The sequence below is a fragment of the Tachypleus tridentatus genome, chromosome 1, assembly GCF_004210375.1.
Source record: "Tachypleus tridentatus isolate NWPU-2018 chromosome 1, ASM421037v1, whole genome shotgun sequence".
Taxonomy (NCBI): Eukaryota; Metazoa; Arthropoda; class Merostomata; order Xiphosura; family Limulidae; genus Tachypleus; species Tachypleus tridentatus.
The window spans coordinates 29,720,654-29,746,177 of record NC_134825.1 but is presented as its reverse complement, the minus strand read 5'-3'; the positions used below and the strand labels follow the sequence as shown (position 1 = coordinate 29,746,177).

The 25,524-nt window shown below is 34.2% G+C and overlaps 1 long non-coding RNA gene across 1 annotated transcript in view; it reads right to left on the bottom strand.

The window, feature by feature from the left end:
• Positions 1–2,231: 2,231 nt before the first annotated feature.
• Positions 2,232–25,524, bottom strand: part of LOC143245029 (uncharacterized) — a 40,065-nt gene continuing 16,772 nt past the window's right edge. Inside the window, exons 2-3 of the long non-coding RNA XR_013025437.1 lie at positions 5,945–6,128; positions 2,232–3,887 (exon numbers count right to left, since the gene is read on the bottom strand). This is a non-coding gene — a long non-coding RNA (uncharacterized LOC143245029). The remainder of the gene's footprint in view (positions 3,888–5,944; positions 6,129–25,524) is intronic.

Genomic DNA, 25,524 nt, shown 5'->3' with positions numbered 1-25,524 from the left:
ACTACTCAACAGCGTTTTACTTACAGTATATACATTATAGGAAACAGTCGATCCTCATTTTTTTTCTAAGAGTACTGCATAAATTCTAATGTGTGAAGCATGATCTCGAATGACGAATGCTTGTTGAAGTCTGGCATTCTAAGGATTGGTGAACTTTTCAACAATTGTTTTAACTTCTACTTTTGTTGAGTAGGCCTTCCTTGATCAGGTCAGTCAGTATTGCAACAATTTTAGTGTAGTTTGGGATGAGCTACCTCTTGTATCCTGCTAACCCTAGGAAGGATCTGATTTACTGCTTGATCGATGTAGTTGGTGCTTTATCCATGTGATTAGCTCCTTTTTTTCACGGCAATCTATTGGTAATTTTTGGTTGTGTCCAACCAAAAATTGCACAGAATAGCGAATGTATTACTTAGATGGTCTGATGGTCAGACCTGTTGTCCTCACTTGCCTGAACTGCACCCAAAGTTTCTTCAGATGGTCTTCCCATCCGGACGTATGGGTCAGGATGTTTTATATAATTCTCAATGTCAGGAGTTTTGTACAATATCTACCTCATCATGGAGTTGAATGCTGTTGTTGAGCTGACTAACAATGGCATTGCTTAAACGAATAACATCCGTCTGGTGCCACAAAACTGTCTGTTTTTGATCCTGTCTCATTAAGATCTGTCAGTAACCTTTACTGAGGTCAGTATATGAAAAGAACTTGGCTCCAACTAGCTTTACTATGATAGCCTCTGAGTTGCCCATATGTTTGGAATTGAACTCTATCACAAGGTCCAACAGCTTTCGGACGTCAATACGAAATTGGTTTGAGTCATCTCTATTCTTCACGGTTACAACTAGAAAACAGTAGGTTGAATTGAAAGGCTCAATGATTACAGCTTCTAACATTGTCCCATCTTCCTGCTTGATCAAGGTTCTCATTACATAGAATGACTGGATAGGATCAATGACCATAGTCTCGATCTTGTGTTGCACAAGGTCTGTATTACCTAGCCTACCTGTGCAGATACTTCCATACTGACACAATAGATCTTGTAGCCCTTTCTTCCACTTGCTAGTCAGTTCTTCACTGATATCGGTTTCTTTATATGTCTCTTCTCCACTCAGTAGTCTTAGGCCTAGAAGGTCCTCATCTCCTATGACTAAGTCACTGTTTTCTGGTTTTGCATCTATCATAGCCACACCTGTAACGTATATTTGTGTCTAACTAGCTGGACTTATTTTGTTTTATTGTCTTTCAAAGCACCTCTTGAACAGATTGATAGTTTTCCTCCAGTCGGTTTCTGAGATCTAACTTGCGTCATACCTCGTACTATTCTATACAGAAACTCAAACCATGAAAATTCTGTACCTGCTTATAGAAATTTTTGCTAGGCCAATAATACTGCCTGTAGATACCTGTCCCAGTCACGTGATCTCTCTTGGAAAACTTTCTTCAACATACTCTTTATGATTTCATTTACTCTCTTACAAAGTCCAATACATCTGGGATTGCATGGGGTGGTAAAGAGTTGCTTAGTATTGATAAGTCTGCACAAAACTTTCATCATTTCTGAGTTAAACTGAGTTACTGTCTCACTCAAGACCTCTTTTTGGAAACTCCTTTTGCATAAAACGTCCAGGAGAGCGTTTGTTACTATCTCTGTCTCTATGTTTGGTAGTGTCATGGTTTCTGGGTAACGTGCCACACTACTGTCAACACATACCCCTAACAGAAACCGGTGGTAGTGGTCCAATCAAGTCTATATATACTCTGCTAAATGGCTATTCTCTGAGAGGCATCTCACTAGTGCCACTTTGACTACATTCCCTTTAGGTATTGTCCTTTGGTAGTTGTCACATGACCTGCAGAATCTGATTATATTTCCAATGAATCCTGATAAACATGAATTAAATAATGCTTTCATATTGAACTTAAAATCAGTAGTTGAGTATAACTAACATCTGAAAAGTTGTTGTTTTCTTAGAAGAAAGCTTCATAATGAGTTATTTGCACTATGTCTTTTCAACAGGAATCTATTTCCATATTACAGTACTGTTAACATGTAAACTGACCAGCAGAGAACTTTACAGATTGATCTCAAACCATATTCTTGATCAGAGATTTCAAGCTCATTCACATAGTTTGCTATTACAATTTATGCTAATAAGGATGTAAGTTGACTTACATTCAAAACAGCTGTAAACTGTTTGTCGGAAATGACAAATCCTTTAAGTTCCGACATATAAAAATTCAATTCCACGACACTGAGTCACTAAATGAACCAGACGTTGGAAAGGAAGCTTACTAACTTCTAAAAATACCCACAGTAACAACATATCAAGAAATAACACTGCACTTTCTTCATGCTAGTGTTCTTGTACTTTTAATCTAGCATGTTAGGCTTGTGCATATCTTGCTGCAAATACGTAATTCATTGTGTCAAATATCACAGAACCACTGGAAGCTTTGGAAAGCATGCTCGGTGTCTCATCGTGATTTAAGGCGTTTCACCTAAAAAAAACAAACGTGGATCGAACACCCATTACAGCTGGTGACAAAATTAAAATAGTAAACGTCCATTTCTGTAGACGTTTCTCTTCTTCCACATTTCTTTGACTCATAAAAGTAACAAACAAATCGCTCTACAATTTTACGCACAGTAACTTTCCTTGAGTTCTGTTGTTGGGTCACGGTTAAAGCTTTGGACCACATGCCCTTCCAGGAATGGCATCTTATGATTGGAAAGTGGCATCAGTAGTGGTATTGGTTGGAAAAATAAAAAAGGTATATAATAGAATATTTTAATAGATGTTTCCTCTTCAGATATAAACAAATATATATTTAGATTTAAAACAATACTTTAGATATTTATTTATGCTTAAGAAAAATACAAATAATAATTGCTTCTTTTGAAAATGAAAAATTTCTGATGTCACTTCAGATCTTCAGAATGATGTTTCTGTCAAAAATAAAATATCACAAATAACATGTTTCGTTATGTACTTGTAAATTTTATTATTTTATTTTTGACATTTTATCTGACCTGCTGCATATATGCATTTCTTTCTTTCTTTTAGATCTTTCGTAGAAAACTATGAAAGATCCAACTGTATATTGTTGTCCATAATTTTGGACTGACAGATTAGAGAGAATGTGGTCAGTCAACAGCACAACCGCCAACTGATATTGAGCTGTTCCTATATGATCATTTAGTGGCATTTGACTTTCTTTCGTTATGTATCCAAGCCAACCACATTGCAGAATTTGTATATTCAACATCGAAACACCAACACGAACCCTCAGATTGAATAAGCACTAAACCACGCCAAGTTTAGATAACATCCAGTCTCAATATTTTATTTTACCTGTAATAGCTTACAGTGTTGATTTGAAAGTTCGAGCGTTTCATCTGAAAGGATTGTTTCCACTGAAAGATAGAAATGTACAGGTGTCTTCGAGTATAGTTCACTCATGAAAGTGCTCACGCGCTTGGTTGACAAACTGTGCTTCATATATTTGTGTATGAGTGTTTTGAATAATTACTGTTACTTCGCCCAGAATGTCTTAAATCCTAAAGCAAGCTGTAGGAACGTACGTGTATTTCTATTTCATGTCTGATTCTTGTTGCTACGTTTTTTTCTTTTTCTCCCCTCTCTCGTAGTAATAATAAAATGTCCGTGTAGGAAGAGAAAAAAGGCGTTCTCGTGACAGGTAATCTTTCACTGCAAGTCCTCATGTCTAACTAAGAACACAGGTAGGTTGAAGGCTTAACTCCTGGTCTCTAGCATGAATGATAAATTAAGAACACCCACTACAGCTGAAAGACAGAAATAAGACATTTTCTAAGCTACTATATCTAAAACGTCTCTTTATAACACGACGAACTGGTGTCATGCCTGAAAAAAAAATAGAGCTTAAGAATTTCACCCAATCTTTATTCACATTCAAAAATTGATGTTTTTAATAGTAGTTATTTTGAACGAAATATTCTTAGATTTGTTGGTTTGCTAACTAAAGCGTTTCTAAAGAAGAAAGAATGTTTAACTAGAAATATAATTTTTGCCATGGAATTTTGTAAAACAAGTAAAAACAAAGAAGCTTTCTTTATTTTATGAATTTCATGTATAACTAAATATACAATGATTATCCGCGCACAGTCGTGGCTAATTTTGAAGTGATAGACTTGTAAACAGTATAATCACTAACTTTTGGGCTATTCTTATTTGACCTGTTAGTGTGATTAGATCGTCAATGTTTTAGTGCATCCACAGCTTAAAAGTGCAATGTGAGTTTTGCGGCAACACTTTGTTTGTTTTTGAATTTTGCGCAAAGCTACACGAGGGCCATCTGCGCTAGCCGTCCCTAATTTATCAACTTAAGAGTAGATACAAGGCAGCTACTCATCACCACCCACCGATAAGTCTTTTACCGACGAATAGTATCATTATAACGCCTCCACGGCTGAAAGGACGAGCATGTTTGGTGTGACGGGGATTCGAACCCGCGACCCTCTGATTACAAGTCGAGTGTTCTAACCACCTGGCCACACCAGTGCCGATTGTGACAACAGAAATAGAACATGAACACTTGAAATGACAGTCGGGGATGTACGCAAATAAGAGAGCCCCGCCCAATCCATACGCCTGAATGATCCGATGTAGAAGATCAGTCCAACAAGAAAACTTATTTTTTTACAAGTCTGTCCTTTTCATGAAGAAAGTATGTTTGTCTGTTTGTTTGAAGTTACGCACAAAGCAACATAATGGGCTATCTGTGCTCTGCCCGCCACAGGTATCGAAACCCGGATTCTAGCGCTGTAAGTCCGCAGACATTCTGCTGTGCCACTGAGAGGAGGGACTGAAAAGAAAGAAATATTTTGTTTGTTTGTTTTATTAAATTTCGCGCAAAGCTACACGAGGGTTATCTGCGCTAGCTGTCTCTAATTTAGCAGTGTAAAACTAGAGGGAAGGCAACTAGTCATCACCATCCACCGCCAACTCTTGGGCTACTCTTTTACCAACAAATAGTGGAATTGATCCTCCCATTATAACGCCTCCACGGTTGAAAGGACGAGCATGTTTGGTGCGATGGAGATTCAAACCCGCGACCCTCAGATTACGAGTCAAATGCCTTAACCCACCTGACCATGCCGAGCTGAAAAGAAATAGTAAGTAACCGAAGACATAATTTATGAGAGATTATTATTAGTGTTTGTTTTCTAATTCTCGTGATGCTTATTTTACTGTTTGTTTGTTTGTTTGTTTGAGTATGCAGTTAGCTTTCTGTTGGCTGTGTTTCAACTATCATGATACATGAAAATAAGAAAACCGAAGTGAACCTAAAAATGTAGCAGGATGTCGGATCCGTTTTGCTTTTATTATTTATGTCATTAAAGAAAGAATAAAACAAGACAAACACCGAATCTACAACTTTCCACATGTTTCTTAATCGTCCGTAGTCTTTATGTTTTAATATTCACCGTTTTTTTGAGATTGCATAGGGCACTTGGAGAAACTCCAATGGGTTCGTTCTAGTGGGTTAGTTAACATAAAGCATAGCATCAGTTAATAACTATTGTTTGTTTGTTTTGTAATAAAAATTTATACTAAAGCGTTTTCTTGTTGAAAACATCTAAAATATTAAAAAGATATATATAACAACAATTTGTGAAGCGGTAGTTGCACTATCTTTTATTGTATTAAGAGACTTTTTATTTAAGTTCTTACTGGTAACAATAACCATTTTTATTCTGTTCGAAAAAATTTTTGCTCGTTATTCGTGGCTTCATGAATTTCGAGAAAACTTTGTTCTTACTGGTTAGTAAAAATACCATGTGAGAAATATAAACTGGCCTATTTTTATGAAATACTACATATTAAATTCTATTGATAAAACTAAAAGAACAAGAAAAGATATTTAAAATCTGGACACATTGATCCAACTTAATACATACAAAATATTTTGAAATTCATCGCTGGGCGGACGAGCTCTTGTGATGTCAGGAGATAGCTAGGGATGGTCCAGAAAGAAGAGGTGGACAGTGGGTGTTAGAGCCTCAGGGCAACAAAGTGTTGCTCCTCCACACGTTTCCACGAGACTTATTTGGCAGGATATCTGTACCAGCTGATAGACTAGACCTTGAGAGAAATTTAAGGCTTAAGCTCTAATAACAGGTAATGGAACCATTCCTCTCATCTAACAACAGGTGGTACTTGTAGAAAATTGTGGGTTTTGTTTTTCTTTTAACTCTTATTCATAATTACGTATATACTTGTAATGCAACTAAAGAAAAAGATAGTTATTTTTATTTCTTTGAGTTGGTTGATTATCAGTGAGGTTGTTTTAATATTTTTGTTTTGTTTTAATTATATCTAATTAACATCCCAAAAATATTCTTGTTTGTAATAACATTCTACAAGTACAAATACACAATAGTCTTAATTATAGTTCAAAGTTTTTGCCATATTTTGCCACATATTTATTAGCTTCGCTTTCGTTGCAAGATATTTATATGTGGGATCAGCTGTTACTATTTCAACCTCAATATGGTTTGAGATTAACAGAAACGTGTACGCAACGTTGACTATTTTCCCTCAAAACGTTGTCAGGCTAGAACTACAATCTGAAATACTTCATGCTTGAACTCTGTGGTACAAACAATTTTAGCAAACGTTTAACAATCCAAAACTTTACTCTTGAAGCCATAACAAAAGCTTCGTAGTGTTTTTATCCATTGTAGGAAAAAAATTACAATAAACGTTTCACGTTTCCTAGAAAATGTTAATCAGCTGAGCTGGTAAACCGAAAAATCGCAACACTTCACTTTCTACAGCGAGGTTTCTGATTTAAAATCTGACGTCATTCATGTTAAGTGTCAGTGTACACGTACTATAAAAAATGTTAAAAAAATCTGGATCTCATGTTGTGTTTTTATTTTTTCTCTGCCTTTTTAAAAAAGAGAATGTCCTTGAACTTAAAGGATTTTCTTTGTCTGTTTACTTTATTATTCACCCTTACAGAATAAAAGAAGAGTTTCAAGAACAAAATCATCATTTAACTTTTTTTTGGGTTGATTACTTATTGTTATATTGTAATATTTTCTGTTAATACATCGTAAACAACAGAAAGTTGTGTACTTTATTGGACCTCCTGGTGGTCGTATCCATAAACAAAACACAAATGCGATGATACTTAAAAGGACAGAACTCCCAGAAAGCACCATTTCCTTCTATAAAATTTGACATTGGCATATAAAGTGAATTTTCAAAGAAAATAAAGAAAACTCCAAAAAGGAAAAAACTTTAGCTTGAATACGTATGTATTTCTTTAATAAAAGTATGTTTTATTATAATACTAACTAAATTCAAAGAGTCTGTATAAGTAACTCTTACAACAGCTTGAAAGTTGTTCAATTTATATTTGGGCAATACGGATCACTGGTAGAACATTTGTAATTAAAATATATTCATTATTTATACACATATAACTTCCGCACACTTATTTTCTGAGATTTAATAAACAAAAATCTTTGAGGAGGAGCAAGTCCCCCTATTAGTTTCCGTATTATACTTGACAACTCTTCCAAAAGAAATACTGCTGTTTAATAACTTACAATATAAACATATAGCTGTTTAGAAAGCTGCTATTCCAGACGTATCTGAATTACACAAAGTAACTAAATTTCTCTCAGAAGATAACGTACTACAAATTAACTATATAAGATATTTGATCTTGAAATTTCAACAAGAAATAACATATTTTTTCAAATAATTTTCTATACAGATTTCACCTCGTTGTTCGTAATCCAGAAAGTTCCATTGGCATAAAAAATCTTTAATAACTTAGTTTGGATTACGAAAGTTGATGAAGTCTCCTCTGATATTTAGAGTATGTATAGATTTGAGAAACGACAGCTGGCTGATTCAGGCAAATATGACATTTCTGATTATTGAATATTGTTAAATAAAACGTCTAATATCGCAATATTGATTCAAAAAATTCCATATTCGTGTTTGTAAACACTTAATCGTTTTTTAACCCAGCTTTTATAACTTAAGAGACAAAAAAGCGTTCAGATTAAAACATGAATCATAAAGACAAATATGTGAGTATTTATTCTTTCTTTCCTACTTTTACCAAAGGGTGAGTAATCTTGCAGGGACAGTTTGGTTTTCCTTCCTTTCGTAAATGAACACAATTCACTCAAACACCAATATTCATAAAGTGGTGTTGTTTATATTTTTCTTCTACGCTGACATAAATAAACCTGTTACTAGCAGCTTTGGATCACATAAATCAAAATAATTATTAGATAATTAATCAATTACGAAAATTTGTACATATTATTTGTAAAAGTACAGAAAATTTTCAACGACCAGATATAGCACTAAGAAGTGATATAGATAAGAAATCCTGGAGAAACGAGAAATTAAACATATGTAACTCAGAATAAAATTATATGTTCCTCTCCTACGACTCAGCGGTAAATCTGTGGCCGTAAAAACAGGGCTTTGCTATTGGTAGTGGACACAGAGCATATAGACTATTCTGTGGCTTCATGATTTACTATAAACAATATATGTATATATATTACATTGAAATAACAAATATGGTGTAAATATTACAATGTATTCCAAATTGACCAATCTCAGTTCAACACGACACTGTAGTTTTTAAAATACCTGACTAATCTCCGGTTCTACACGTCACTATAGTTTCTAAAAAACCTCACCTATCTACAGTTCGACATGCTACTATTGTTTCTAAGATACCAGGCCTATCTACGATTATACATGTCACTATAGTTTTTAAGATACCTGACCTAATTCCAGTTCTGCATGTCATTATAGTTTCTAAGATACCTGACCTAATTCCAGTTCTGCATGTCATTATAGTTTCTAAGATACCTGACCTATCTACAGTTCTACATGTCACTATAGTTTTTAAGATACCTAACCAATCTCCAGATCTGCACGTCTTTATACTTTTAAGATACTTCACCCATCTACACTTCTACATCTCACTATAGTTTTTTTAAGATACCTGAAGAATCTACAATTTTATAAATCACTATAGTTTTTAAGATATCTGGCCTATCTACAGTCGTACATGTCACTAAGATACATGACATAGCTACAGTTTTATATGTCACTATAGTTTCTAAGATACGTGACTATTTACAGTTGTGTGTCACAATAGTTTCCAAGATATCTGGCCTATGCACACTCGTGCATGTAGCTATAGTTTCCAAGATACTTCAACTATCTACACTTTTACATAACACTGTAGTTTCTAAGGTACTTGACCTATCTTCAATTCTGCATGTCACTATAGTTTCTAAGATACCTGAAGAATCAACAAATAAATATATCATTATTGTTTCTAATATACCTGACCTATCCACCGTTCTACATGCCACAATAATTTTTAAGATATCTGGTTTATCTACAGTCGTATATGTCACTATAGATTCAGAGAAACTTCACCTATCTCCAGTTTTCCCTTTCACTATAGTTTCTAAGATACCTGACGTATCTACAATTCTGTCTGTCACTATAGTTTCTAAGATACCTCATCTATCTCCAGTTCCACATCTCACTATAGTTTCTAAGATACCCAAAGTATCAACAGTTGAATATATCACTATTGTTTTTAAGATACCTGACCTATCCCAGTTCTAAATAATTTCTATAATTTCTAAAATACTTGACCTTTCTCCAGTTCTACATTACATTATAATTTCTTAGGTACCTGCCCTATCTACAGTTCTACTTGTCACTAATAGTTTCTAAGATACCTGACCTTTCTACAATTCTATATATTACTATAGTTCCTAAGATACCTGATCTATCTTCAGTTTAGCATATCACTATAGTTTCTAAGATAACTGATCTATCTTCAGTTTAACATATCACTATAGTTTCTAAGATAACTGATCTATCTTCAGTTTAACATATCACTATAGTTTCTAAGATACATCCCTATCTACCTTTCTAAATATCACCAAGGTTTTTCAGATATCTTGCGTATCTACAGTCGTACATGCCCCTATAGTTTCTAAGATACCTGACCTCTCTCCAGTTTTCCAAGTCACTATAGTTTCTAACATACCTAACGTATCTACAATTATGCATGTCACTATAGTTTCTAAGATACTTGAAAAATCTCCAGTTCTACATGTCACTGTAGTTTTTAAGATACTTGATATATTTCCAGTTATATATGTCACTATAGTTTCTAAGATACCTAACGTATCTACAATTGTACAAGTCCTTATTGTTTTTACGAAATATGACCTATCTTCATTTCTAAACAAAATACTACTAAAAATGAAAAATCCAACATAATTTCAACAACACTTTATTCCTACGTACGTAAACCCGACTCACGCACACCACAAATATACGGCATCCCCAAACCTCATAAACCAGATTGTCCATTACGACCAATAATGTCCACATATGAATCGTTTAATTACAATCTTGGTAAATACATAACATGGGCATTCTCCAAATATGTAACATCAGCCAGCTCATTTATCAAAGACTCTTTTAATTTCAAGTCTAATCTAAATCGACTTAATCATAAAACCTTAATGGGCAGTTTCGATGTTATATCCCTCTTTACAGAAGTTCCAACCACTGAAGCCTGCAAGATAGCCTTAGAACTCTATATTCGAGACCCTAACCCAACTATAGACATTCCCAGCAACCAATTAGCAACCCACATAGAATTCACCACGATAAAGACAAACTTCATGTTCAACAACCACAACTATATACAAACAAGTGGCCTAAGCATGGGCAACCCAGTATTCACCAGTTCTAGCCAATATTTTTATGACACAAGTTGAAACACAAGCAATTAACACAGCATTACATTCACCCCTATACTGGTACAGATATGTAGATGACACGGTTGCGGGATTCACATCTGCAGAACACACACTTAAGTTTTTCAATCACATTAACTCTATACATGCCAACATTAACTTCACATGTGAACAGGAAGAAAGCAATCAAATATCATTTCTTAATCTCAAAGTTACAAGAACTGATACACAATTTAAAAGAAAAATCCACCGAAAAATCACCCGTACTGGACTACACATTCCTTTGGACTCAGCACATGAAACAAAACAAAAACTCAACATACTAAGAAACCAAATAAACACAGCCATAAAACTATGGTCAACAGATAAAATTAACGATGAATTAGACAAAATAAAACAATACTTCATCAACATCAATAAGTTTCCTCCACAAACCGTAGAAAACATTATACACACACACCTAGACAGAAAGCAAAATCAACCAAGAAAAGTAAATATATCTCACGAATCAAAAAATCACGAAACCATATACCGCTGCATTCCATATATTCCCAACATCAGCAGACAAATAACCAACATTTGGCAAAAACTAGTAACAAAATATGACATTCCAGTTAATACCAAATTTATTCAAAAACCAGGCACAAAATTGAGGTCTATACTATGTAAAAACTACACTGACAAACACCACACCAACATTATTTATAAAATACAATGTGATAACTGCCACAACTTCTATATTGGAGAAACAAGTAGAAAAATGCAAACCGGATTCAAAGAACATAAAAAGTCACCTTCATACGTTTTTGAACACTGCAAGTCAAATAAACAGAACATAACCATAGAAAACACTCAAATACTAAATAAAGAAACAAACATAAACAAACGCAAAATTAAAGAAGCCTTACTTATACAACAACTCAAGCCCAAAACAAATCAATACAAATGAACACCTTTATACCTATATTAAAAATAATATAATAAATAATAATAATAAAATAAATAATATAAAATTACATATTCAAACATCAAAGCACCCCCTCTACATTCCGACACTCAGTTACACAACCCCTTTCAAACATGTGGTCAGCTTCCGGTCACTTACCTCTTTCTTTCTTTGTGAACCTGACGATGACCGAAGAAGGTCGAAACGTTGTTCTCTCCTCTACGTAAAAAATTTTCTCAACCCAAATAAGCCGTTTTTACATATATATGTAAGGTACTCTACCTATATCTAGTTCTACATGTCATTATAGTTTCTACGATACCTGACGTATTTGCAATTCTAGATCTCAGTATATCTTCTAAGATACCTGATCTAGCTCCAGTTTTTCAAGCCACTATAGTTTCTAAGATACCTGGCGTATGTACAATTCAGCATGTCACTTTAATTTCTAATATACTTGATATATTTCCAGTTTTATATGTCACTATAGTTTCTAAGATACCTAACGTATCTACAATTCTACATGTCCCAATTGTTTCTAAGATACCTGATGTATCTATACTTCTACGTCACTATATTTTATAAGGTATCTGAACTCTCTATAGTGCTACATATCACTGTAGTTTCTTAGACACCTGACCTTTTTCCTGTTCTACATGTGACTGTAATTTTTACGATATCTGACCTATTTCCAGTTGTACATATCACTATTGTTTCTAAAATACTTTACGTATCTCCAGCTCTACATGCCACTATAGTTTTAAGATATTTGACCTATCTACACTTCTAATGTCACTATAGTTTTTAAGATACCTGAAGTATCTACAATTCTACATGTTACTATATTTTCTAAGACACCTGACCTATCCACCATTCTACACGTCACTATAGTTTTTAAGACACCTGACCTATCCACCATTCTACACGTCACTATAGTTTTTAAGATACCTGACCTATCTCTAGTTTACCATGTCACTATAGTTTTTAAATAACCTGAAGAATCTACAATTCTACATGCCACTAAAGTTTCTAATATACCTGATCTATCTCCAGTTCGACATGTCGCTATAGCTCCTAAGATAATTGACGTATCTACAATTCTATATATCACTGTAGTTTCTAAGATACCTGACGTATCGACTATTCTACATGTCACTATACTTTCTGAGGTACCTGACCTATCTCCAGTTCTAAACGTCACTAAAAGTTTAAGGTACCTGACCTATTTCCAGTTCTAAATGTCACTATAATTTCTAAGACACTTGACCTGTGAACACTTCTGCACGCCACTTTAGTTTTTAAAATACTTGAAGTATCTATAATTCTACATGTAACTATATTTTATTCGGTATCTGACCTTTCTACAATGCTACATGTCACTGTAGTTTCTAAGATACCTCACTTATCTCCAGTTCTAAATGTTACTATAGTTTCTAAGATACCTGTTATCAACACTTCTACATGTCACTATAGTCTTTTAAGGTACCTGATGTATCTTGAATTCCACATGACACTATAGTTTGTAAGGTACCCTACCTATATACAGTTCTACATGTCACTGTAGTTTCTAAGATACCTGTCCTATCCCACTTCTAAATGTCTCTATAGTTTCTAAAATATCTGACCTATCTCCAGTTCTACATGTTACTATAGTTTCTAAGATACCTGTCCTATCTTCCATTCTACATGTCAGTATAGTTTTTGAGATATCTGACTTATTTACTGTTCTACACGTCACGATATTTTCTAAGATACCTGACCTATCCCACTTCTAAATGTCGCTACAGTTTCTAAAACATCTGACCTATCTCCAGTTCTACATGTTACTATAGTTTCTAAGATACCTGTCCTATCTTCCATTCTACATGTCAGTATAGTTTTTGAGATATCTGACTTATCTACTGTTCTACATGTCACGATATTTTCTAAGATACCTGACCTTTTTTCAGTTCTGAAATTTCACTATAGTTTCGAAGATACCTGACCTATCTCCAGTTATAAATGTCACTATAGTTTGTAAGATACCCTTGAAGTATCTACAATTCTACATGTCACTCTAGTTTCTAACATATATGACCTGTCTCCTGTTCAACATGTCACTCTAGTTTCTAACATATATGACCTGTCTCCTGTTTTACATGCCGCTATAGTTTCTAAGATACCTTTGCTATCTAGAGTTCTACATGTCACTATAATTTCTGAGATACTTGACCTATATACAATTCTACCTGTCACTATAGTTTCTAACATATATGACCTGTCTCCTGTTCTACATGCCGCTATAGTTTCTAAGATACCTTTGCTATCTAGAATTCTACATGTCACTATAATTTCTGAGATACTTGACCTATATACAATTCTACCTGCCACTATAGTTTCTAACATATCTGACCTATCTCTTGTTTTATATGTTACTATAATTTCTAATCTACCTGACCTATCTATAGTTTTCTACATTTTCACCACTGGCCATAAGCTGAAATAATTAGCAGTAACACAAGTATATTTTTTTGTGGAAGGTAACCTTAAGAGAATACTCGAAAATGAATTTATTATGCCCAAGTAATCCTGTTTTCTAATTTAATTTAAGATCTTTTTTGAACTTGTAACGATGTTGAAAATAAATACACATAGTTTGCAGCAAAGATCTGTTTTATTTTGCATAATTGTTATTTCCATATTTTTCAAGATATCGTTGCAAAAGTACGTTTGAAATTATTTATAGCACTTTGTAAAAAAAAAACTAAAAACAGAAAAGGTTTGTTAGGTTTAGTAAGTTATCCTCAAATAGTTCTAAACTTATTCTTATTGGTTATCACATTCTTTGAGAAATTATTATTTTTTGACATGCCAATGTTACATAATGTTTTTATTCACTATACAGTTTGATATAGCGTCCATGAGGTGTTAAAGATATTTCTTATCTACTGTTATTTTTTGTTTTAACTTTTTGTAACATTTGTGATATTATTTGTTTCATTGTTTTATTTTTCTTTACTTGTACTATCTATTGTTTCGTTTCCCAGAATGAAATAACGTGCCCATCTAACAACCAGAAACATGCCGTTGCTTTCCATCCAAGTAACTGGTGGCCCTTCCCTCTCTGTCTATGCCTAGGGTGACCTCTTTAGAGTTAGTTGCACGTTAAGACTACGTGAACCAATGGTGCACACGTGGTCATAGGCTACACCAACTCGCGCCATTTCCAGTAAAGAGTGTAGAGCAGCGGTAAACAATTGGGATATAGGAGTCCCAGGCACCTCGTGCGCTGCCCCTGTGCAGCTGTTGCCAAGGTCAACAGGGTGTTCGACCGTTACCGTTGTTCGAGATAAGCATCACCGCGAGTGGGGTCGGTTTGCTTCTGGAACTCGTACTGTTACGTACCCATTAACATAATGAGAAACCTGTCCAGTAACAGATCTCATTATCTCCGATAACTGAAATGCCGAATGACAAGCGAATTTTTATATATATTTATTGGTTCTGGTTTGAGTTCATGTTTCTAGTTGTGGTAAGAAGAAAACAAGTTAAATTTATTTAAAATCTGTATATAAATGTCTATGTCGTATTTTACCCTACTTTTCGTGTATTGTAGTATACATAAAATTAATTAAAAATTGCACTTCATCAATTTTGTAATTCAGTTCACATTGTGGCTGTTATTCAAGAAAAGCAATTACTATTGTACGTAGCGTCTTACTCACTACCAGCTTCAAGAGCCCTGGCATTGGGCGAAAAGTTCTGTCTGCACTGAATATGGTAGTTGTGATACAGTTGATTTATTATTATCCATTATTCTTTACTTTCATTTATTACGAAATATAAAAAACAGGATTTTGAAACGCTAGAAGAATTATATAGGTACTGCAATAAACGTTACAACTTACAGATACGCCTACTTTGTAGTTGTTTTTGAAAATATTACCAAAACATAAATATATACATTAAAATTTCTTTGTAGTCAGCTATTTAAATCTAACATGCAGATGTCATCCATTAGGCTTATAAACTGCTGCATTAATTACGAAAGTTAGATGTTAAACCTAGACCTCCTTGTTCATATACATATAGTAAATAAAACAAATATTACCTCTTAATCTATAATCCCTTGATGATCGACGAATTTACGATGCTAAAATCCAAGGTTTGATTCCTGCAGTGGACAGAGCGCAGATAACCTCATGTGTATCATTATGTCAAGACAATGACTTCTTAACCAATATCTATTTTATGGTCAGTCGGTATTTCTTTAAACCAGGAATTGCTTCGTTTGAGTGGTTGGTCCAGTCGACAACCATACAGGTTTGTTTGTTTTTTTTAATTTCGCGCAAAGCTACACGAAGGCTATCTGCTCTAGCCGTCCTTAATTTAACAGTGTAAGACTAGAAGGAAGGCAGCTAGTCATCACCACCCACCGCCAATTCTTGGGCTACTCTTTTACCAACGAATAGTGGGATTGATCGTTACATTATAACGCTCTCTCGGCTTAAAGGGCGAACATGTTTGGTGCAACGGAGATTCGAACCCGCGACCCTCAGATTACGAGTTGAATGCCTTAACCCACCTGGCGATGCCGGACCAACCATATACAACGAGTATGTTCCACAACAGGGATTTAAATTCGCCACCTTCATATTAGGAATCGAGCGTTCTAATCACTAGGCCATGCTAGGTCGCACTAAACAGCAATGACAATTATTAATCAAGAATATTTGAATTAAACTTATATCATGAATTTTGACAAATATTTATTTGTTAATGTATATATATATCGATAACTCTAAAGTTACTTTTAACTGTATATTTTCTAAATTTTAACGAATATTTTATTTTGTTAACATTGCCAAACTGAATGGAAAGACAAAAACTGAAAAGAACTGGATCGAGTTAAATACATGGTGATGTTAGAGCACTTAGAATTCTAGTTTCGTGTGGCAGTTGAAAACTGATACATTAGAATATACTCGACCAGACAGAATAGTTCCTTCTCAGTTGTGTGTGCTACTTTATGATCAACGAGCCGCTCTCCATTGGCACAGCGGTATATCTGCGAACTTACAACGCTAAAAAAAACAAACGGGTTTCGATACCCGTGGTGAACAGAGCACAAATAGCTCATTGTGTAGCTTTGTGCTAAATTCTAAACAAACAATTTCTCATTAAAAATATTGCATGGGCTAAGAGAAATGACCTTGAGAATTCAGCAACCTTCTGTAAGTGATAAAAAACAGAGGTGGTGTTTAATGACTCTTCTGCAGATTAAAATCTATTGTTGTCTAGATATTTTTCAAGCGTAAGGAGGAGCAATAGAATACGAGAACTGAGAGCACCGTATAATAAGTAGAAAAGACAAAGAAGCTCATAATCATGGCGACACTAGACAAACAGAAATGTAGGCTCGATGAATCACCACGTTATCAAACGAACACAGCTATGTAGTTCTCCGATTAAAGTTTAAATTCAACACGGTAGAACTAACTTCACCCTGTGTCACAGATAAAACTAGAACAATGGACGTATTTAAAAAATAACTTAGAAATGGTTTTTGTGCTACTATTTATTTAGCACGTTTATTGTGACTTTTAATAAATAATTAATTAAAGGATGCATGGTGAAATATAAATGTGAATTTTTGTACATTAAACTTCTATTGTCTAACATCTTTTCAAATAGCCATTATTTGATTAAACAACCTAAACATGCTATGGAGTATGTGTTAGTTTCATAAAACAAGTATGTGGAGACGTAAGATCTATAACATAATGGATCAAATTGTTCAGAATTAAAATGTAAGACTTTCTCCTAATAACATTTTAACCATGAAATCGTGCACCACATGAACTTCATAAATTATTATAGTTTTGTTTTTTCGTTGCAACACGTCTCCGCAATTAACTGACAAACATTTCTATCTTAACTATTATTAGAATGTTCCAAACACTGAACAAATCATATTTTAGGCTAATATGTGATTGTCACATTTTAAACACATGGTCAGTCATATTCACGCCTCATAAGTACAATATATTATTTTAAAATCCATAATGAATCAAATGCAAGACTATAATAAGTAATACAAAAACAAATTGAGCAACTAAAGCCTAGTCCATAAAATAATTATATTTGAATTACAAACTACGCATAGGAAACGCAGTTAAAACAATTTTGTCAAAGTAACGGTTGATTTATAATCGAAATTATTACAATAAGTATTTTCAAGCACTAGAATGGTTATAATACAGGCTTAAAAATATGTAAATGAAAAAATGTGTCAGTCGACGTCCACCTAGTTAGCTCATTTGCAAGTAAAGTTCTGAAATCTGATTAGACATAATTTTGGATGATATAAATTTTTTTTTCTAAAATACTATATCAGCTCTTGTTCAGAGTCTTATAGTAAAAGACTTTTGAAAATATTACTCCAGTCGTATTTAAGGTCATTATAATAAAAAAAAAAGTTATTGAGTAGCTGCTGTTTAAGGCCTAATACTGAATGTCATATCAAACATTAAACTTGTCATGTTTTAGTCATTATTAGCGCAATTCTCAAGCACTAGGCCATCTGTTATTTAGAATTATCAAGTACTAAACCTGCCACAACTTATTATAAGGAAAATTTCCAAGCACTAGATTGACTAGACCAGCTGTTCTTGACCTTACAAATATTATTATCAAACACTAGAGCAGTGGTATTTCAGATAATTGTCCAAGAAGAATATATATTATTATTTTATTTTTATTTTATAATAATATACAAATATTATTATCAAACACTAGAGCAGTAGTATTTCAGATAATTGTCCAAGAAGAATTCTTAAAAATTGGTTGAGCTATTGTTTAGACGTCTATAAAAGAACCCTTATCTAAGTCCAGATCAACCAAATTAAAGAAATCTCCTTGCATGCTATTATAAAAACACGCATAAAAGTAACTACCTAAAAGATCAGATTAGTCATAACCTGGGTCATAACAAGAAGGCCCTTTCAGTTACTGGAAATGTTGTTCCAGACTATTACGATGTATTCTTCGACAGTTAATTATAGCTTTTGTTTTGCAACAAGTCGAATGTAGAGGCCATATTCAAATATTCGTTTTCTTGTACTTATGGCTAAGCTAAAGTTCTCTGCTGCAGTTCCTAATATTGAACTATTGATTAGAGGGGAGGACAGCCAATCAGAAGCACCAGAATATTACAACCTACACAAAGGGAGTGACTGTCACTCTTATAATACATCTACATCTTAAAGTGGGAGGAATACACAATGGTATCGCACAGATTCGACAATTTCGAAATCCACGGTTATATCAGATGGTAAACCGCGTAGCAAATTCGAAAGGAAAGGAAATAATGCTTATATTTAAATATAGTGTAGCAAGGAATGAATTGGAGCTGGGATAGTATTAAAAAATATGAAGAGACAAAACAAAGCAAAAACAAACACGTCACCAGATATGTGTTCTCACCAAAACAAAGAATACGAGTTACTCAAGTCATTTTATTTGTTCAGACGAAGTTTTAGTGGGCGTTTCTCTCTCTACCCCCAAGAAAAGCTAGAAAACAAATCTATCTATAGTTTTAGGTCATTCTGAACCTAGACCTCAAAACCTGTAGATGTTCTGTTACATTAAGATCCGAAACCTATGTAGTTATCACTGATTTTGACATTTTATTGTCCGTTTAAATAGCAATAGAATTATCTTTAACCGAAGAACATGAAAATTAAATAACAGTTAAATACCAAGGTGCCATCCTGCCGGTGTGGGTTTAATTACGTAATGCTGGGGAAGCCACTCTTTGTACCAATAACCATAACTGATATTGTTGAAAGCCGTACTTCCAGCATATGACTTGTATGTTCTAGTTATCTATGAGCACTAATTCACCCTTAATCTAATGCATTACATTGATTACATATTGATATTATAAACACATAAGACGCAGAGGTCAATCCTGCTTGGTTTATTTTATATTTCTACAGCGGACTGCTCAATCACTGGTTTATATATATATATGGGCTGATGAATCTATTTACCGTTTTCTAAAATTCTTTCAGTCATTACTGTTTCCTCAGGCGACTTTTTGATTCCGGTTCACTCTTAAGACAAGGTTTTCCTAACTGTCTAGTTGAATTATTTACTAAGTCTTTGAATAAAGATGAAAAATGTCCTAACACTAGTCTACGTGTTAAAAAAATAAAATAAATATTCTGTAGGACTATCCCAAACAAGACTTAAGTTTTGAATTATGAAACAGTTTGTTTGAATTTCGTGCAAAGCTACACGAGGGCTATCTGCGCTAGCCGTCCATAATTTTGTAGTGTAAAACCAAATAGAAGATAACTAGTCATTACCACCAACCGCCAGCTCTTGGGCTATTCTTTTACCAACGAATAGTGGAATTGACCGTCACATTATAACGCCCTCACGGCTGAAAAGAAGAGCATGTTTGGTGTGACTGAGATTCGAACCCGTGAAAGTGAGATTGCAAGTCGAGCATCCTAACCACCTGGCCATATCGTGCTCGAATTATGAAACAGCTACCAAAAGATGTTATTAGAACTTTACTAAGACAAGTAATACAAGATACAAGTCTTCCATCAAGTGAAAAACTGTTAATGTTTAGTGAGGTACTTGCAGAAATGAATAATTACTTCAGAAATACAATAACAGCAACTTTTAAAATATACAGGCTCTGATTTCAATGACTAGACCCTTTAAACCCACAGCATCGGGTTAACATCAGATAAGTTACATTAAAAAACGTAGTTTAATTTCGGATAACGTTAGAGACTCTTGATGGTGAAGACAAGACTATAGGTGACGTTAAATTAGTTTTTGTTTATTTTAGAGAAAAGCCACACTGGGTTACTTCCTGTGTTCGTCGCGGGGAATCGAGCTCCAGAATTTAGCTTTGTCCACTGTCCAATCAGGGAACCTGGCTTTTAGTAGAATGAGGTGGATAAAATAATAATACCAATGAAATGGGGTTCCTAGATATTTTTTTTTTTTTTTTATTTGAGGACTTGTTTGTTTGTTTGTTTTTGGAATTTCGCACAAAGCTACTCGAGGGCTATCTGTGCTAGCCGTCCCTAATTTAGCAGTGTAAGACTAGAGAGAAGGCAGCTAGTCATCACCACCAACCGCCAACTCTTGGGCTACTCTTTTACCAACGAATAGTGGAATTGACCGTCACATTATAACGCCCCCACGGCTGGGAGGGCAAGCATGTTTAGCGCGAGGCGGGCGCGAACTCGCGACCCTCGGATTACGAGTCGCACGCTTTACGCGCTCGGCCATGCCAGGCCAATTTGAGGACTTATGGTTGACGTCTGGTTGTTTTTGGATGATTTTAAAATTTCTTTCTGTGATGATTTTTGCTTCTTTGAGATGTTTAAAAACGTGTGAAGGTCCTTTAAAATTTACATTAAGTCTGAGGCTCATTTCTCTTTTGGTTTATCCGATACCAAAATGTTTACATGAGTTGCTTTTGATTTCGTAAATGTCTTTGTTAATTTTATTATTTTAGTTCTTCATCTATTTGTGTATACTATATACTATACTATCTGTGTATACTATCTTCAATGAGTCCCAACTTCGCTGCTCATCTACAACAAGCTCAGTAACTTTCTCAGTTGAACATGAGGCTGTTTTAACTACTGTATCACCGCGGACTATTGTTCCACCTCTATTCCAGACCAACAAACAACCAGTATGCCAAACGAGCTCTAATTTGGAATGAACCTACCCATGGTGGTCAAAAATGAAAATATCAAGATATCATAGCTTGGGTGTTCTGATCTCAAAATATCACTTTAGAGTCGTTAGCTGCTCTTGTTAGTGTGCTTTTATTTTTTAATCATCTGTAAGATAACCAAGTAACATGAAAAAACAAGTTACGAAATTTGGCTATGAGATGTATCTTTCTTTTAAACAATTGAAATACTTTGTTAGATTTATCAGGATATTGTTTTGCAATTAGTTCGTAATACTTTTTGATCCTAGAATACAAAACACCAGGGTCAAATTCCACTCATGTGATAAACAAAAGCCTCCAAGTAAAGATGACCTTTAACACAAACTTATATTTTTTTCTAGCATCTTTTTATTTATTTGCATTTGCAACTGATATAAGATTGCTGTAAAACCATTTGAACTCTAATACTTACTTGTTATTACTTACAAATTCTCCACCATTTCTCTACTTTAAGAACTTTATTATAGAAACCAGAAAGTTAAAACAAGTATGATTTGGAATTGAGGGAAATTGGAAGTTCACAGAAGTCTTACCTGTACCAGCTATATTACCTAGTATGGATTTGGCTATAATAAATGTAAAACATCCATAAACCATGCACTGTCTTTTCCATCAAAGAAGTACCTGGGAAATATGTAACACTTTATTATCTTCCTTGTCTCCCTCTGCAACAGTGATGTTGATGATTTTAGCCTAATTAACAAACAGTAGGTATTGTTCTTGGCCTCCACACTGTGACTCTGACCAGTAGAGATAAGTGAAGTATCTTATTTCAATGAGTAATGTGTGTTTCAAGAATAACACTGGTATCTTTTTATCCTTGTCTGATGGAACACAACTCCAGCTTGAAGGGTTTGGCAGTGTGTTATCTAGTTCTGATACTTGATACGCTTTTATTTAATGACGAATTTTGTTGAGAATAATCTGTGACCGATGACAGCGTATTAAAAGGTAGTGTACTTAGAAGAGTTCACATATAATATATACATGAACGTTTGTTCTAGTTTGGTTCATAAAATTTTCATTTATCTAGATATACCACACTCAGAAATCTAAACTGATGATCAATAAGCTTTGTAATAACTCAAACTAAAATAGTTGACGTGCTATTTTAATTTCATTGTTTACGCTATAATATTAATTTGTTGTTTCAAATTACAAATAAACTAGTTCTAAAACTCAGATTATATACTTTCTGATTTCTATGGAAAAGTGGTTAAAATATAGAAAAGTCGCCTAATACCATATGAACCACTAGACGTTAGAGAAATGGTCAAATTAGGCTGGGATCTGGCATGGCCAACTGGTTATGACTCTCGACTTGTAATCTGGGGGTCGCGGGTTCGAATCGCCATTCACCAAACTTGCTCACTCTTTCATTACTATTACAGTAAATCCTACTATCTGTTGGTAAATGGGATGCCCCCCAGAAGTTGGCGGAGGTAGAAATACTAGTTGCTTTTCCTCTTGTCTTTCACTGCTAAATTAGGGACGGCAAGCAAAGATAGTTGCGATGCAGTTTTACGAGAAATTCAAAACAAAATAAACAAAATATTTACTTCGAACACCAAGAGGTCTGTTGGAGTGCTTTAAAGTAACAAATCCAAACTGTTGAAAATATATGTACCATTGTGATATATAGGTGGTATTTGAATTACATACGGATTATTGGGTGCTTCTATTTATGATATAAGTGGAATTTACTCTGGTTTTTTTGGCGCTCTATAATACTTTACTGTGGTTTTTGGCGCTCTATAATACTTTACTGTGGTTTTGTCGCTCTATAATACTTTACTGTGGTTTTTGGCACCCTGTAATACTTTACTGTGGTTTTTTGGCACCTTGTAATAATAAAAGAATAAGTGATGCTGACTAATTGCAAAAATATATGCTAGTGCATCTGATACAAATTTTCCAAAGTTGCTACAGCCAATGGGTAAAGTTATATCTGGTAACCGCGTACCATAACAGTGGATTTATATAATAGTTTCCGCTGCAAGGCTATCATGTCACCCCACCCCCTCCATATGCTTTCCATAACTCATCTGGTATACAATGATAATATTGGGTTGAGGAATAATTCGTGAGCGTTTTTTCAAGTTAAAAAATATATTCATAAATGAAACGCTTTCGCAAATTATTTCATGTCATTTGGTAGATAATTTTTTGCTCTAATAGATGGTGTGTTTGATTTTCATATGTCTTTAATTTTTGCTTTCATTTTCAGCTCATTAAATGGAATGTCAAGTGGACAAAATCGAGCATTTTCGACACCATCTGCTTTTCGCATTTAATTTCTTGCAATTTCGTTTAAAACAATGCATACTATATACCTAGGTATTACATGAAATAAAATATCATAATAAATGTTTTGGGTGTAATGTGTTCATGCATTGAAGTATTGTATAGTCTTGCATGTAATGCTTGAATGAAATTATTTAAAAACGCTCACGAATTATTCCTCAATCTAATAGTTTTCTAGTGCATGTTTCAATAGTCCAATCGCACAAACATCCATAAATGTTGCATCTCGCAACTTGAGTGGTGTGTCTTCGTATGGAATAGCATGAATATCCGTTTCGTTTTGCTATTATTTGAGGAATGTGATGGCTAAGTGAGAAGTCTTCCTGGAAGTCTTGTGTTTGTCAGCTCATACCACGTTGGCAGATCATTCTTGATTATTTTGTGTACTGTTGGCAAGAGCATAGGAAGATATTGTGTAACTTATCTTTGTGTTCATGGATTTTAATATATACAAGGTATTTGAACATTGCTTACAATAGATGGAATTCGTCCTGTTGCAAGTGTCTTTCTGGATGGGCCTAATGTCCTACGCTTATTTGTATTCCATGTTTGACCGATCCCAAAATCAATAAGTATAAGTATATCGGAAATTAGAAATGTCCGATCTGAACTTATCTTTATGTTTAGAATGTGTGAATATTTTACATCAGAAAAGGCTATGACACTTCCTTCCCAAAAGCGATACATATTGGATGGTATCATACTGCCTACGAACGATAAGCAATTTTAAAATGTAGTTCTGATGCATACCCTTTACCATGGTTTTACATCAGCTGTTATTGTCACGTGACTTGGTGATTTGTATATTGAGATTTTTTTTAACATAACGTACTTAACCCTCAGTATGCGTAAGGTATAACAGGAAATCAGAGACTTGGTTACGGGTTTATATGTATTTCTCATGAGCAAAATATAAAACTAGCTTATTGGGAAACTGTTTGTTGATGAGTTTCTGGTAAATGGAAACAACTATCTAGTGGCTTTAATATCCATTACGACTACAACTTGCCTCTAACTAACCCACGATAAACTATAACAGGTGTGCAAGGACTTCACTGCTACTCTAGACATTTTATCCTGTCCTAATTGCATTTTCATCACCATGTTTGGGGCCACTATGTGGACCTTAGAAGGAACAGGAGAACTTTTAATTTTCATTTGCTTCAGGTTGTGTTCAGAAGAAAAATCTAGAGCATACTGAGGAATTCAATTTTAAGGTCTCTGTTGAGCTTTGAATTCTTTTTATTATTAAAAATACTTGTTGAACAAGAATTTAACAGTTGTTCCAGTCAATCTGTCCTGTTCGAACATTATATTTTACAATAGCTGAGGTTTTGTGTTTTATTTAATGTGATTTTGGTTTTCTCTGATACGTTATCATTCTGACTTGGAGGTTTTCTAGAGACACATGGAGTTGGCTCTTCATCAAGTATCTGTAGAATATTTTGTTTTATAGGAGATCCAGAGCAAGATCGTAAATAGAGATATATGTTACTGTGTGTAGTTTTCTTCTATATTGCAGCGAGAGCTTTGTTGCCCTGTTCCTTCATCATAACGTCAGAAATGAAAAATTGTTTTATCCTACTTCTATTATGAAAATTATATTACTATAAACAGAACAGAAGTGTAAAGGTAGAGTTTGTAATAACATTTAGCTTTTTTGTGGCCAGATAATAAACGTGTCATCGAACATACAAA